The 12,029-nt window shown below is 28.1% G+C and overlaps 1 pseudogene; it reads right to left on the bottom strand.

The window, feature by feature from the left end:
- Positions 1-1,295: 1,295 nt before the first annotated feature.
- LOC132255066 (cyclin-dependent kinase B2-2-like) overlaps positions 1,296-12,029 on the bottom strand; it is a 33,012-nt pseudogene continuing 22,278 nt past the window's right edge.

Genomic DNA, 12,029 nt, shown 5'->3' with positions numbered 1-12,029 from the left:
CACATAAGAAATAAAATTTTGAGTTATTATACAAGGTATTACACTAACTGTACAAGACAAATTTACTAATTGTACAAGACTACTTTTTATTAAGGATTTCAAGTGATTTTGAAAAAATTTCCTATTTTTTTCCACTCAAAGATTTTTCCCCCACTCAAATTCTCTCACTCAAGAATTGTTTCGAATTTTATTTTTAACTTTCATCATAAAAAAATTGTAATTGCATATTTTGTTTTTGTAGTTTTAGCAATGTTATTTCTTTTCACTATATATGTTTTTTTTTTTTTTTGTGAAATTTTATCCAAATGAATCTATATTTAAAATTATAATCATATTTATCAAAATTTTTACTAAGATTATCTTTAATTCTTTTAATATATTTATACTCATTTATTTAAAAAATGAAAAACTAATTTTTTTTTTTTGTAAACATGTTCTATTACCTTTCAAGTAAAAAATTAGATAAGTTTCAAAGTCAATAAATAAAAAAATTAAATACCACTTTCAATCATTTTTAGATAAAATTTTATATAATATATTTTATTTGAAACTTAATTTTTAAAGTTTAACTAAAAAATTGTATTGACAATTTTCTTGTTGTGAGTCAAAATACTTTGCATTAGTCTATCTAGATAAGAAAAATTATTAATATAATATTAGAACTTCATATCTTAGTTATTTTTTTTCAACAAATTTATCTTTTTTAAAATTTTAAAATAAAAACATTAAAAATTAAAAAGCTAAAAAGATATATATATATATATATATAATAAAGTGAAGTGATAGCTAATTTAAAATTTTTTTAAAATATGGTTAATGTAGAAAATATAAAAAATAATTAAAAATAAGAGAAAAATGTAGATGAAAGGGTAATATAAATTTAAAAGAAAAAATAAAAATTAAACTAAAAGATAAATACAAAAAGATAAAAAATATTTGGATGAAAAATCCCAAAATTTTTATCATTGCTTTTAATAAAAGCAAAAAGATTCAATATCTTTAAAAATGAAAAATAAAAAAATATTATTGTTTTTTATTTGACATAAAATAGAAATATATATTGGAATAAAAAGGAAAAAAAAAAGTTAGAAATGAGTAATATTTAATAGGGAATAGAAAAAGAAAAAAAAACACAAAAAAAAAAATTAAAATTCACACTCACTTGTAGGCATATAAGGGATAAGGGTATTTTAGGAATTAATGAAAGACAATATCCTTCATCTTAATTTTCATACTTTGTTTGGGTCTTGAACTTAAATATGGGTGGTTGGAGGACCAAATGTTAATTTTTGGGCCTAGCTGGGCCTAAAACACAATTCTCCCATTGAGTAATGGGTGGAACCTAAAAGTACTACAGGGGCTCTATACCACAAAGAGTATCTCATGAGTGTACTTCTTAGTAGGAAGAGTAAAAACCCTAGCCAACCCAAGATCTATTTTCAACATCATTGTCTTTAGGTCCATCAAGAAATTATGAGGCTTAATGTAATACTCGAGTTTTTAATCACACGTTAGATTCAGGATCAAAAAAGTTTTTATAAAATTGTTAGTCAAATGGTTAAAAAAAAAAAATGATAAAAATCCATGTGCTAATATTTAACTGGGAGAGATTTTGAAAAAATTGATCAAAAGTCAATAATTTGAAAAAATTTTCATGATATAAAGAGTGGGAATTTCAAAAATTAGATTTAAATTTGAAGGAAAATTTAAATATCAAATAATCGAGATTAGATTTTGAATATTAAATATATTGTGAGAATTGATCTAATTATTATTTAGTGACTATCAGAGAATCATAGTAAGAAAAACTTAGTAAAAATTTATATTATATCAAGTTGTTATAATGAATTATTAAAAAGAAATTGGATTTAATTTTATAACGAATGAATTTAAATTTTATAATTGAAATTAAACCTTATAGAATTACAAAACATCAAATAGAGTTGACTTGAAATTAAATTAAGATTAAATTATGATATATGAATTTAGAAAATTATAGAAAAGGGTAAATGTAAATTTTGAAAATTTAATTCAATTGAGGAATTTGACAAATTAAGTAAATTAAATAAAAGTTATACCAAAAGGCTGAGAATTTGATTATTATGAATTGAATGACTAAAATTAACGGGTTAAAGGTTATTATGAATTTCAACTTTTGGGATGTCTAAAAATTATTTTATGTTTTAGACATTTTATGAAATTGATTTTTTTTAGTTAATAGAATTATGTCATAAGTCAATTTCAGAGTAAAAAAATGTTTTAGGTAGTAAAAGTCAAATTATATATTTTGAAGAATAGACTTGTAGTAAATTTAATTAAGAATATAATGGTATTTTTTGTAAGATAGAAAATTATAAATTGAGTAATTTATAATTATGAAATATGAGATAGAGAATAGTAGTTTAATTTATTAAAAAATGATATGTGTGGTATTTTGAATTTGTTATGATGATAATAATAATAATAATAATAATATAAAAGAAAAAAAAAAAGAATAAAAGAAAGCAAAACAGAGAAGGGGAATATATAGGGGAGGTCGCTTGGGAGCGGAAGAAAAAGGGCCTCTATTTTGGGGATGCCGATTAACCTACCAAACAATGTTTGTTTCGTGTAAAATGTTAAGAGAATACTCTATTTAAAATGAGGAACACTCCTATAGAGTTCGATTTTAGTTTCAATGGTTAAATTTTCTCCTTCTTTTAGGTAAAGTGGTTTAATCCTAAAACTTTTATTTAATATATTTTCTTGAAAAAAAAAATCATAGATTTAATTGTTGGAAGATGAATACGAGCTATTTGGGTTGTGCTATATGCTATTTGGAATATGTTGTTGTTAGGATTATTATTATTATTTTTTAAATTTTGTCATGATTTAACTAAATAAAAATGGTTGTGTTGATTATTAGGAATTATTGAGCATGTTTTAAGCAAGCAAAATTTATATAATTATGGTTAGGTTGCATTTTTTTATGATATATGGGTTACTATGGATTTTTTTTAATGATATTTAAAATGATTTAGTGAAAGAAAAATTGTTGTGTTGGTTGTTGCAAATTATTAAGTATGTTGGGAATAAATGAAATTTATATAATTTGGGTTTAGACTATGTTTTGATGATATATGAATTATTGTGAATTTTTTTTCATGTTTGTGGTGATTTAATTGAAGATAAATTATTGTGTTGGTTGTTGGATTATTGAGCATGTTTGGAGTAAATAAAAATTATATCCTGGAAAATTGTGGATGATGACATGTGAGTTTATTGCATTTTATATGCATCATGGTTGTGTGAAAGAAAAAAATAATTGAAGAACTAGTTGTGTGATATGGAAATGAGAATGAAAAGACTACGAAAAGGGTAAAAATGAAAAGAAAAGAAAAATGAGAAATAAACGGACCCTAGAGAGGGTAAATTAAGAAGGGAGTGAGATTCCTAGGGTGAAAGACTCAAAAGTTTAGTCCGAGAAGGTTTTAAATGGGGAATGTATTTGGGTACGGACGTGTATCTTTTAGTAAAAACCCAAGAACAATAGTGCATTACTCGATTGTATGTAAGTATTTGCATCATGTTTGCATTTGGAAGAAGGATTTGTAATATTTGTCAATTATATGTTTGAATATATTATTCAAGACTAAAATGACTTATTTATTTCATAAATTTAAAATTGTTGATATGCTAGACATATGATTGAATAATAAAAGCGATAAATTTGATTGGTCTAAATTTGATTGGTCTAAATTTGTATGGTTAATATTTCATTTAATATATATAATGTAAATATAATATTATATTGGGGGATCATGGAAGTATGCATTGTTTAAAAAATATATCATTTTTTGAAACTTTTACTTTTCATTTTCAAAGTTCATGATTTTTTTTAATGGTAATTTTTCAACCATGCACTCAAATAGTAAAAAGCATTAAAGTTCCAAAACTACCATTTCTATCATTTTTCCCTTTTGCCACCAACCATCTCCTTTTTTTAATGGGAGAATTATGTTTTGGGGGTAGATGGACCCCCAAATTAACAAAAGGTTCATGTAACTCTTCAAATTGAGCCCAAGACCTAATGAAAGTATAGAAATCGAGTTGAAGGATATCATCTTTCAGTATTTCCAAAAATGCCCTTTGATGATTTTGAGAAAAAAAATTAATATTTTAAAAAAATACTTTTATGTAATTTAATATTTTTTAAAATACTTTTATTTAATTTAATATTTTTTTAAAATAAATTTATTTAATTTAATATTTTTAAAAAATAAGTTTATTTAATTTAATATTTTTTTAAAATAAATTTATTTAATTTAATATTTAAAAAAATATTTAATTTAATATTTTTTAAATACTTTAATTTAATTTAATATTTTTGAAAAAAAATAATTTAATATTTTTGAAAAAAAAATTATTTAATTTAATATTTTTGAAAACTACTTTTATTTAATTTAGTATTTTTGAAAAAAAAAAGTTATTGAAAAAAATTATTTAACTTAATTTTATAAAATATTTTATATGTGTTCTTAAAGGGTATATTTGTCCATTACTATTTCATATCCTTCAACTCAATTTCAAGAGTTATATGAACCTTTTTTTAATTTGGGGGCCCATCTACCCCCAAAAGATAATTCTCCCTTTTTTAATTTGACATGACAAGTCAAAGGCCATATTGCTGTCTTTAAAGTTGGACATATGGCAACTAACATGATTTTTCTTTTTTCCTTTTTTATCCCCTCTTACATATATGTTAATACTAACAAATTCAATATTTTAATATAATATATATGTTATAGTATTTTAATAAATATTATTATAAATATGTATTATTATTATATAATTAGAATATTAATATAATATGTATATAATAAATAAATAAATATTAATTTATTAATATTTTATATTTTTAATTTAATATCTAATAATTTTAAAATTTTTAGTCTGTTTTAATCCTATTAAATTAATTATTATTATAATTTTTATTCTATATAATTATAAATTTCTTTTTTTAATGTGTTAGCTTCATGAATTATTTATTTATTTTTTTCACTATTTCATTTTTTTTCTTTTTTCCCCACCATGATACCTCCACCTTTTTACCTTTTTTTTTTTTAAAAAGTTTTTTTTCACTATTTCATCTTTTCATATTTATTGGTTTTAACCTTTTTCATTAAAATGTTTAATATTTTTAATTATATAAGATAAAAACTTGGTTGTGGTTATAATATTTTGCTTTCTTAAAAATTGTAATATTTTATTTATATAAAATAACATATAAAAATATTTTTTCATAAAAAATTGTATTTAATTAATTATATTAATTTTCTCTTAATTATATTAAAGATGAAAGTTTATACATACTGAAATTGTGCACTCCTTTGAAAATGAAAATAGGGTACCACTCTTTTATAAAAAAAGGCATCATTGAAGTATGTTACGGGTACCATTGTGGTGGGAAGTATGTACCATTTTTCTTTTGTTTATGATAAGGTATTTTATCGTCTGTTATATGTTCAACGTCTCATGTAATAATGAAATAAGATGAGTTGAGTAAATGTTATTGTGCAATATTCATTTGGGAACCTTGGTAATGTATTTGAGCCCTTCTCCAACCTTAAAATGTGATTTGGAACACCACATATATCCTTAAGAAAAATATGTACATTCTTGACAAAAAAAGTACATTTTTTGGAGGTCAATTGAAACCCATTAGACCCTAATGTAATAACATCCACCAAATCCACGTTATTTCATTATTACATATATGTTAAAAAAATTAAATATTATAACATGCCTTTCCATGAACTAAAGAATAGTGGTACATACTTTCCACTACAATGGTACTCTTAACACACTTCAGTATTACTTTTATATATATATATATATATATATATATATTTGTTATTTTTATAAAAGAATGGTACCCTATTTTCAAAGGGTTGTGTCAATCTATGTGCAACTTCAGTATATAAAAATTTTAATTTTTAATAAAATTAAGAGAAAATTAATGTAAATGATTAAATATAATTTTTAATGAAAAATATTTTTTATTTTTTATTTTATATGAATAAAATATACAAAATTTTAAGAAAACAAAATGTTAGAACCCTGCTAATATATTATCTTTTCCTTTAATATTTTCAAATTTAGGTCTGAAACCAATTAAAGAGTTTTGAAACTTTATCCATCTTTCGGTGGACAATTTTGAAGATTTTTTATTTTCAAAGAATTTTTTAATATTCTCACAATCAGTTCTTAAAGTAAATTATTCTTGGTTTAAAATAATTGAAATTTTTCTAAGACTAAGATTATTGCTTCAATTTCTAAGTTTGTAGAACTAAGGTTCTTTTGATAATCATTAAAAGTTCCACTATAGTATATACAAAGTTTTCTTCTCCAATGTTAGTGACTGTTAAAAGTATACCTCCCCATCTTGTTTGGCTAGCATCAGTTTGAATTATTTTATATTCACTTTCTAAGGGTAAATGTAAAGTTGGGAGATGCTTTACAAGTTCCTTTATTTTTTGTACAAGTTTAATATCTTCTTGGTTAAAATATCTATGTCTTGTATTTTTTGTTTTACTATAAAGGGTCCAGCTAATCTACTAAGATTTTTAATATACAGTCTAACATAGTTTAATAATCTTAAAAAACTTTGAAGGGTTTTTAAGTCTTTGAGTTTATCTGTAAAATTATTTATTTTTTGTACTATATGATCTTGTAGTTTTATTTGTCCATCCTCCAATTCTAATCCTAAAAATTCTATTTGGGTTTTAAATAATTTCAGTTTCTTTTTACTTATTATTAATCCATGACTAATTATTTTTTCAAAAATAAATTCTATGTTTCTAAAAAGTATACAAAAAAACAAGAATATCATCAATATATACAAGAACAAAAGAATATTTACCAAAATATTATCCATCATTCCTTGAAATATTTGAGGAGTATTTTTTAGTCCAAATGGCATTACATTCCATTCATATAATCCACAGGGACATGAAAATGTTGTCCATGGTTTGCTATCTTCTTCTAATCTAATTTGCCAAAATCCACTTTTACAACTAAGAAAATTATTTACATCATTGAATATAATTAATTAAAGAATCTTTATTTGGAATTTTATAGGCATCATCATATGTTTTATCATTTAATATTTTATAATTAATAACCATCCTAACTTTTCTTTTTTTTTCTTCATTATGGTTTTTACTAAAAAGGTTGAAGATCTATGAGAACTAAAGCTTGGTTTGATGAGGTTATTCTGCAATAGTTCTTCTATTTGAATTTTGAATTCCTTTGTATCTATAAGGTTACATACTATATTTGTTGTTTTTATTGTTAAATATGGGTTTTTAATTGGTATTTTAAAGGTCATTTTCCATTGAGGTCCTTTTGGCTTGCGATACGACTTGCTATACCTTACTATTTTAGTTTTTACATTTACAAATTCCTTTTCTACATTTATTATATTTACTGACTCATTTGAGACCATTTCTAAGTTTTTTTTAGCTTTTGGTTGAATAGTAAATTAATTTATTGTTTCTATATCTATAAGTTTTTTTGATTAAATTGGTTTTATAAAGTTGTTTAATTATTTGTTCGTCTATATAGATTTTACACATTATATCAATAAAGTTTTCTTGATCTACTTGTTCTTCTAGTAACGTTGGGTTACTAAATTCTTCTAACATTATAGTAACTAGTTTTGAATTTTTGTATAGGTTTTCTACTATTTCGATGTTTAATAAAATATCTTCTTGTATAACATTTATAGATTCTATTAGATTAGCTGGACCTTTTATAGTAAAACAAGGGTTAAGACTAAAGATTCTAGTTTTAAAAATTCTGATTTTACACCAAAAACTTTTTCAATAATCCAATTTTTTTCTTATTTTTATTTATTTAATTTTTATTTTATTATTTATTTATTTATTTTTATTATTTTTTAAATTATATATATATATATATATATATATATGAGGATCTATGTATATTGCAAATATTAATTAGTAAAAAAAGAACTATGATTCAATTAATTTTCATTTCCCTACTTTATCTGTTTACCCCATTTACCCTTTAAGGATGAGAAAAAAGATACAAATAAATTAAATTGCAAATAATATAAGAACAAAAATTTAATAGAAATTTCTTACTTGTTATTGCTGAATATAGAAATTTACAAGCTAAAGATACAACTGACTGTATTTCTCTTGATCTCTCTATTCATTGCTCTCTGATCACTCGCTTTCTCTCTCAGTTTACAACTCATTTATAGACAAAATTTTTACAATACGACAAACTAAATTTAATTGGGGTTGTTAGCAGTTGGTAGATGGCAGAAAAAAATATTTACAAAGTTTTACAAAGTCTTTGGAGGCTTGGTTAACAATAAATGTAAATATGGTAAGATTTATGAAATTTAACTTTTCTTTCTTCTTTACCATCTGTCTAGTGGATTTTTCCTTATCCCTTTCTTATTTTTTATCACATGTAGTATATGTGGTTTTGTACATGGCTTTGTTGATTATGAACTTCTCCTACTGTATTAAATTCTTGTAGTTGGAGATGCATTTACTGCTTCAATGTCATCATTGCTGACATCAACGTTCCATTGCATTTTGCATATTATAATAACTTTTGTCATCAAGGTTTTCCCAAAATGATGCGTCATCGCTGAGGTAAGAAGATATTATATTTACTTGATTTGTTCATTTGATCTTCTAATTTCATATGAATTAATGTCTTTTATTCCTTATTCTCCTGGTATATATAATTTAGATTATGATCATGTAAAAGAACTTAATAATAGATTATATGCTCAACGTAAAGAATTTAGAGAAACCTATGATAAATTGCATACTTTAAGGACTACTACAAAAGATTTAACCACATATATAAAAAACCTAACTTCTCTTAAATATTTGAATGAATACGAAATAGCTATACAAGAATCCTTTTGTAGACCCTCAATTTTGTCCCTCGACACCGGCATTTTTCCTTCGGGTGTCACATCCACCCATCGTTCGCATATGGCACCACTAGGGCCCCTTTTGGGCTTAGTCGGTGTCCGAGCCTCGTGTGGGTTTGTCTGTGGTCCATTGTGGTGCATATGTGGTTCATTTTGGAGGGTCACCATGGCCATTTTCCTAGTCGTTCACATCACGCTATAGGAAGGAAGTGGGGTCATCCCGATGTTTTAGCTTAGTTGGAGTTTATAGGGGTATGTTGAGGTTCGGAGCACTCGGGCTTGTTTTGATCGTATCTCCCTCATCCAAACTCAGAATCAAGAACCGTTTCTTTTTATGGATTCCTTATTCTTCCAGGAACATTTTGTAAAATTTTCAAAATTTTTTGCAACCGGTCGGCTGGTTGGCAGCCGGTTCAGCCGGTTCGGCCGGTTCATCAGGTCAGCCAGTGTAGAACACTAATTTTTGGTAATTGTTTTGATCATATCTCCCTCTTCCGAACTTGGAATTACGTACCATTTTTTTAATGGATTCCTTACTCTACTAGAAACATTCTGTCAAATTTTCAGATTTTTTTTCCATCGGGTCGACTAGTTGGCATCCGGTTCGGCCGGTTCAGCCGGTTCAGCCGGTTCATTGAGTCAGTTAAGGTAAAACACTAATTCTAGTAATTTTGAGGCCCAAATCCTACATGGCTCAGGCCCGTAAGCTCCAGATCAGTTTTGGGCAATGTTGTGGGTCCATTTTGGGCCTTGGTTTGGGTTCCTTGCAGCCCACCACGAATCCATATGGATTCTTGGTGGTGAAGCAAGCTGAAAACTGAAGGAGTGAGTTAGCCTTGTAAGTTTAAGAGAAGTAATGAGGGGTGTGGTTCCCATGCTGATGAAGGGGATTTCGGTGCTAAAGGGGAAGGAATCCAGGAGGCTCAAATGCTAAGAGGGGATGAGTATAAAAGGTGTAAGGATAGGAGAGCAAAGGAGAGGAGGGGACATTTCGGAGAGGGGAAATTTTGCTGGTGAGAAAAACAAAAGGTCAATAGCATCTTCTGAGTTGAGAGTGTGAGGGAAAGCTTCAGCACTGTGGTTTTTTTGAAGAGGAGAGTGACAACATCTCAATTTTGGAAGTCATCATCTGCATACACGGATCATATTTGGTGGAGTTTCTGAGGTAAGCATGCTGAATTTTCTTTACTTACAGCTTATCTTCCTTGTCTTCATATGCTTTTTCTCCTTCCTCATCATCTTTTCTTCCCTTTGATATGAAGATTGTATTGATTGGGTATGGACAATAAGGGCCACACATGATTGTTGTTGTTTGCTTCCTTAATCACTTAGGAATTTTCTGATCGAATTTGGGATTTTTTACCAACCGGCTGAACCGGTTTAGCACCATAGCTGGCAGTCTCTGTCAGCCATGAGGAACACCTGCCTTTCTTTGTCTGGTTCTCACTCATCCGGGCTCCGGATTGAGTGTCGTTTCTTTTGTTTGAATCCTCACTCATTTAGGAGTTTTTTTAGAAAAATTTGGGAATTCTTCTCAATAGGTTGTACCAATTGAGAACTAGTTCAACCTGTTCTGCTGGAGGACTTAGGTAGCCCTCGATTTTGGCATTTTTCGAGCCCTTATCCATGGGGGCTCAAACCCATTTGCTATAGGGCACTTGTGAGCCATCTTGAAGGTTTAAGTCAGTGTTTGATTTCAGTCAGTATGGGCAATTTGGAAGTTATGGGTGGTGTGGTCTAGATGAGTCTAGTTCAATTTGTATGACATTTGGGGAGTCCCTTGCCTCATTTCAACCAGCTATCTTCCTTTTTGGCAGAAGCTTTGATGCTTGATTTTGAATACATGTTGCATGATTGACTCACCCTCTGCTGCAGCGCTTGGCTAGGGACCACAGGTACGCATCGTTGGCTTTGGTTGTTGAATTCATATGCATGCATGGTGCTTAATCTTGAATGTTTGTTATGTGTTTATCTGTGTTTGGCTGACCTTTTATGCAGCGCTTGGCTAGGGACCACAGGTACGCACCCATTGTTTTGTTTGGTTGAATTCATATGCATGCCAAATACCAATTAGGATTGTGTGATTCATGACATCTATTTAGCCTAGGGTTTCATTTGACCTTTGACCCATATGCTCCCACATACCCAATTCATTAGTAGAGACCGAGTTTCGGGCCTAGAGGGGTGCTACCTCGCATGAGGTACCTTCCCAACGGGTAACCTGATCCCCGGACCCATAATCTAGTTTTCGTAGACCGCTTTTTCCATACTGGGGTCATTAGGGGTTTTTGTTCTTACTTAATTTTCCCCATTTTAAAAACAAAAATAAAAAGTAAGTGGCGACTCCAAACAACACCGTTTTCATTTCTTTCTTTTCTTTTAAAAGCGAGTCGCGTCGGTCCGATGGATCAGGTGAGGGTCCACAAATTGGCGACTCCACTGGGGATCGAACCCAGAATCTCTAGTTTCATAAAAGGATCAAGCTTGAACTTGAGTTGGGTATATCAGAGCACATGGTTCATTGATAAGTAGACTCTTAGGCTACATAGATGACTGATGATCACATAGTTGGCTGGTATTTGGCTTGCACCTGTGATGTGTTGTTGCTTGTGTGTTCACCTGTTGGATTCTAGCATGCTTGCTCATTGTTGATTGGTATCTAGCTATGACATTTGGGATTAGACTTAGATGATTAGATTGTGTGTAGATGTGTGGTAGGCTATCTCTTTGTGCATGACTATTTGCTGTATGACTGTTCCTTCCCTTGCATGACTGCTTGCTGCTTGTGTTTGTGGGGCACGTGTGTATCCCCTTACTTCCGAATCACTAGTCTTGGTCAACTATTCCTCATGGATTGCTTGTGTTTCTTGGGAGTCATTCCCAATTGTTCGCCTTCGACCAAGCTAGGGGTTTGGAATAGGGTCTAGCATAAGGGCTATATCGATGTTTGGGAGCACTATGGAAAATATGGATATCTGAGCAATGAAGACCTGTATAGCCCTGCGCTGGATTTCATGGATACATGCGTGGCCAGCATGTCACTTTGATTGTTGATTGATTGTTAGTT

This window comes from Vitis vinifera, chromosome 14 (assembly GCF_030704535.1).
Source record: "Vitis vinifera cultivar Pinot Noir 40024 chromosome 14, ASM3070453v1".
Classification (NCBI taxonomy): Eukaryota; Viridiplantae; Streptophyta; class Magnoliopsida; order Vitales; family Vitaceae; genus Vitis; species Vitis vinifera.
The sequence above is the reverse complement of the archived record's forward strand: the minus strand, read 5'-3'. Positions and strand labels throughout refer to the sequence as shown.